We start from the raw sequence: 6,000 nt of genomic DNA, 5'->3' as shown, positions 1-6,000 counted from the left end.
CTTGCTGATCTGACAAAAACCTCAGTGAAAAACACGGAAGGGAGTCAAACAGTACCTCTGCCTCAATGAAGGGGATGGTCGGATTTATGCTTGTTCTGCCGTTGCTCTTCGTCTACACTTATATTTGACCTTGACTGCGAAAATGGAAGATTCTATAGCTAAACTAAAACATTTCACTTAGCTATGTCTAACTGGCTTGCAAAGAATCTGTCCACAATTTCAATGAATTAGCCTAATCTGCAGCGATATGCGTGAGGATAATTACTCATGCATCTTCAATTGCTGAAAGAATTTACGTTGTATTAGGCCTATCTAGATGGAACCGGGAAGGCTGGCTTGTTACCTGCATCATCGTATTTGAAAGCACGTTATTAAAAGCGCTTGTCCCTGTCTTAATGCGATGTTGTGCGAACCAAAGCAACATTTAAAAATGTGAATTGATCTTCTTCAGTCTTACTTTGTACTTGAGGCCTTTTGCGGGCATCTGTGTGAGTGAAAGCACTCGATGGTCTCTTCAAAAATCGCCTGATATCCATGGCTAATGAATCCATTCCGAACGGTTAGGCAGGCAGACTAATCCACAACGTGTAGGCCAGGGGTACTCAATTAGAAACCCAAAAGGTCCACTCGCCAAATTTCCATTCAGTCAGGGTCCGGAACAGTGACGGTCAAAATCCAAAAACATAATTCCAACAAAACGTTCGAACTATGCACAAAAGGTGATGTGGTCTAGCCTTATTTGTGTGAAAGGTGACACTTTTTTGTGGTTTAAACTTGGGCATAAAAGGTGTGAAGGCCAGGCGGAGGCACTGATGTAAGTGTTCATTAGTGAGTGTGCTCCTGTATTTGTTTTTGACCATATTCATGGTTGAAAAGGCAGACTCACAACGTAATGTTGAGGTATGCACGCTCTTGTTTGTGTGGCTGATCTAACTATTACACTGCATGTTGCTTGGTATGATTGCAGATGGTTATTTTTCTGCCCCTTACCTCAGAGTTCTGCGGGTATTTTTGTTCGAAGTGTGCATGCTTTGTTTCATAGTGACGTTTTACGTTGCCACTTTTGACAAGGGCAACCGTCTCGTTGCAGATTAAACACATCGGTTTTGTGCTCCCCACAGGCAGCACAAATGCATACTTGTCAGTCCACTCTGTCTTAAATTCGCGATTTTTGGAATCAACTTTTCGTTTTTTGTCGGGTTTAAAGCACGCCATGATTTTCGTTTGCTGAGAAAAAGATACCATTCACAAATCTATCTGCCCGCGTTGTTGCTATTGACACACACAACCTGCGTGACCCACAGAGCTCGCGGCCAACATTGAGTGAGTGAGTTGTCATAGTGATGTGGTTATTACAGCTCCTGATTGGACCTCTGGATTGGACACGGAAGATAAAAACCACATCGGAAAAAAAGATACAGCGCGAAATCACGCACCAATGAAAACTCGCTTGGATCATGATTAATTAAATTAGATTAGAATGTTGATTTTGGCTTCGGTCCAGATTTAATTGCGTCTGGGTCCGGATCCGGACCGCGGTCCGCCTATTGAGTACCCCTGGTGTAGGCTATGTGTTTACATACTTCCTGGATCCTTACTGGTGTCGCCGCCACAGCCGCAAGGCACTGATTGGAGGGTCACAGACCATAATACAGCGCAGATGAAAATGATTCAGACCACAGCGTTTATATGTTCAAACAATATCAAACTTAGTTTTAGGTGATTTAAAATGACACCAAATTTATTTCGGATTATTCCAACGGCAGAATACAAGGAGCGGGGAACTTTGAGATGCGTAAACGCCACTTTGAGATGCGTAAACGCTATTTAGAGGTGCGTAAACGCTATTTCCAAAATTCCAGAGGTGCGTAAACGGCGTTTACGTGCGTTTACCCTCCACTACAGCCCTGTTTGCATGTATCAGGTGGGTCACGTTTTGCACTTGTGTATTTTGTGCACGTGTTAGCTCTTTCCGTGGATGTATGTGACAGAGGAGCTGAGCGACTTGCTAACTTCTGTCCAACTGATTTTATTTTCTTCATTTGCATGTATCAGCAATAAAATTGCGAATATCAGGTCGGTGGCTGTGTCCTTAAATAACACAACGCAGAGTGAAACAGCGAGGGAAAGATTACCTCTGTTACACTTGCATGCCTAAATTGCTGTATTATTGGTGAGTGCGAAATACCGGCGGCCGCGGCAGGCCAACTCTGATACACATTAGATATTATATGGCAGGCCAAATAAAATTACACCGTGGCCCATTCAAATCAATGGAACCTTTTGCAACATTCAGAGGAGCCGGCGGGTCTGAAGAAAACGCTTGGTGTGTGGTCTAAGCAGCCATTCCCCAGAGAGCGTCACGTGACTCCTCCATAATAACAAAAAGAAAACTAGAAGTATTAATAACCATTTGTGAAAATAATATATATTTTCATTATGATTTTGTGTTTTTCTATGTTTTGTTTCTGTTAATTTAATCTTCAGAGTTTATGAATGCTACAGTACTTCCTTTCAAATGATGGAAGTGGTTTATCATCAAATTAAACAAGCACTTAATGCATGCATCCTGTCGAATTGGTCTCTGTGCTTCAATACTGTTAAAATAGAACAAAATAAAATATTATTAAAACAAACAAATATCAACCTACCCAGGAAAACAGAAGTCCGAGTGACAAAATCACAAAGCCATGCTGCAGGATCTGACCACACCCTAGAAACAAGAAAGTTAAGTCAGTTAATCTTCATCAAAACTACAGTTATAACTCAATTCGTCTTCATCAAAACTACAGTTGTAACTCAATTCAAAAACTATAACCTTTGTTTCCTCGTGTCTGACTCCTCACGCCCCTGCCCTTCATTGTCTGCCCCGCCTTGATTGTTTTCACTTGTCCCTAGTTATATATGGTGTATATAGTCTGTGTATTCTTGTTACTTGTTGCGTTCTCGTAATTGTATGTTGCGTGGTTTGTTCTTTGTATTTCTCTGTGTTGCCAGCGTTCCATGTTTGTTAATTGATTTACTCGTGTTTCTGACCTTGGACTGTATAACGACTACTCTATTGCATAATGCCCTTTTGGCTATGTTTGCTTGCGCTTGGACTGACCATCTGTGTACCGAATCCTGCTAAGTAAAACATTGCGTTTGAGTTCTGCAGATCACCTACAATCTGTAACAAGTACGGAGCCAACTTAATGACATTTAACTGGTTACATTTAGTCTACTGCAGAATGAATAATTTGACAACAACTACTCACGCAGTTTGGGTATCCATGTGTGGGTCTTTGATTCCATTCCACTTCTGATTGCTTTGCGTGGTGCCGCAAACTTCTCTTCAGTGTTTGGTGCCTTAATGAGAAGTGCTGATGGACTGTGTTTTATGGCATGTGTTGTCTGTCCTGTATTTTCAATCGTAAGAATTCATTAACATCATTCTATCTAAGTACAGTTCCAATGCATGTGATGTTTTTCTCATAAATTACTATGCAGCTTAAAAGTCTTCAATAAAACTTTGAATGCACACTTCTGATTTTGGGAAGCTATTTTTTTGCTATTGTTAGGTGGGGCACTGTTTAGTGAATAGCTGACTACCAAGCTGGCATTGTGAGATTTTAATGTTAATCAGCTAAGTAAAACTGGCCACTGATACACACTAGGGATGGGCATAATTAAGACGATCGATTAATTGATCATTAAGAATTTCCTCAATGACATTATTTTTTCATCGATAAAACTAATGCATGTTCTGTTGCGTAGTGTGCGTGTAATTTATTTATTTTAGGGCTGTCAAAGTTAACGCGTTATTCTATGAGATTATTGTGGCTGAGATTAATGCAATAAAATATTTTAACGCAGTTAACGCAACTTTGTTTACGTCCGGTGTGCGTTGACCCATGGCACGAAACCGCCGCGTTTCTGCAGTCAGTTAGATAGGAGACACCGAGACGGTAGTTGAAGATGGAGAGAACTGAGGGATTGTTGGGCGGAAAGTTTCTGTTTAAGAGGCAAATGACGCAACAATCGACAAAACTAAAGTTGTATGTAGCATTTGTCAAGCTGAATGTAGCTATCACAGAAGCAGCTCGTCTTTAAGTTATCACAATCACCTTAATGCAGTGGTTCTCAAACTTTTTCTGTCATTCCCCACTTTGAACAAGGGGGCCTTTTCAAGCCCCACCTGTCCCTCATCGCAACCATAAAATGGTAGGCCAAGCTTAAAATTGTCAATTATTGAAATAACCTCAAGTAATAACAAATAGCATCTTATTTAGGTCAGCAAATGCAAATTGCTTGGAGTGATTGCATGTTTCATGTTGTAGTGTATTGTTGTTATGGACATGCACACATGGACGGATTATGAAACCATGGGTCAGGACATGTAACAAAATAGGCTACACCGCTTCCAACCACAAATAAGAGATACATTTAAGCCGCCTCTGATATTAACAAATACAAAGTCTAAAAACAATTGACAGCAAGCAAAGTTAATAACAGCAACTTCACACAGAGGCTCTGGTTTAGGGCCTCGCTGAGCTCATGGGCCCTTGGGCCGTTCGGTAATCCATCCCTGCACGCACACAGTATTGTATTTCTTTCTGTTGACGGACTTTTACTTTGACATCATACTCGTCTCGTGGGATAGGGAACAACTGTGACAGTTAGCAACGCACATATCTAGTAAGCCTCTATTAAATTATGCTTTTCCTCGTACCCTGGAAAACGATGACTACGTTTTTTCGCTGTCTCACACTGTGATAAATATGTTTAAGTGACCTATGTTTAAATTCTATGAACTGTGTTAGTTCGTTGCAACGTAAAATTTTATTATTATTAATTTAGATACGTTACGTTCTAATATGTGACCGTTAGCACACCATTCATTCATTCATAGCTCCGTTGGTGGCTAACGTTGGCACTTATTAGCCAGCTGTGCTGGGGGTCAGCCCTATGTTCCCACAGCCCTATGTTCCCACATTTCTAAGGATTTTTTTTTCACTGACAATTTTGAAAATTTGGCCCTATGTTCCCACAGCTCTATGTTCCCAGATTTATTTTAAAAAATTAGTCCCGATGTTCCCACAGCCCTATGTTATAGGGTTAGAGTTTGGAAGCTAGCTAGCTCCTTCAAATCGCCAGCTACGGAATGGTGAACCCTTAACTACCAGGCAGGGGTAGAAATATGGGAACTGTAGGAACATAGGGCCTAATTTTGTAATGAATATTAGAAATGTGGGAACACAGAGCTGGGGGAACATAAGACCTAATTTTGAAAAAGCTCTTAGAAATGTGGGAAGATAGGGCTGTGGGAATATAGGGCTGTGGGAACATTGGGCTGTAGAACATTGGGCTGTGGGAACATAGGCACGCTCCCCTGTGCTGTAATCTGTTGTTGCTCTGATTCTTGGTGTAATGAATCTAATAGTAACTTGCTGTGTTTAGTTAAGATACCTTCTAAGTATTTTCCGTTTCTTATGTATTATCGTTTCACTCATAAGTTTTCACCTGACATCAATACAGGAGCAAGGCGCTCGCTACCTGGCTCGTGAAATCAAGTTTGGCTGACTGTTGAACTCAGGCCCCATGCAGACGAAGTCTAGTTTGCCTGAACCCGGAGAGAAACGTCTCCGGATAGCCCTATCGTGCAGACGAACCCACTGTATCCGCACACTGTATCCGCACTCCTTCGAATCGGGGGTCCAAAGTGGGTAAACTCGAATCTGGTCACGGGTTGGTGTTCGTACGCACGCCCTATCTGCAAACCCAAACGGATTGCCCCACGTGATCGCCTCGCAACCTCAGGCTGAACCCGTATTAACCCCACTGCTTCACTTCCTAATAGCAACAACATAAACTAAATGTATGACGTGGCTCCTTACATTTTTCTACTGTGCTTAGTTGTTTGTATTGGGATAGTGTGCTGCTTTACCTACATGTGGATAGTTTTTCGTGTTCTTACTTAGCCAGTTGGACATCATTTTTTAGACCAGCCAGAACAACGGA

This window comes from Clupea harengus, unplaced genomic scaffold, assembly GCF_900700415.2.
Source record: "Clupea harengus unplaced genomic scaffold, Ch_v2.0.2, whole genome shotgun sequence".
In the NCBI taxonomy this organism is placed as follows: Eukaryota; Metazoa; Chordata; class Actinopteri; order Clupeiformes; family Clupeidae; genus Clupea; species Clupea harengus.
Note: the sequence above shows the minus strand (reverse complement) of the source record.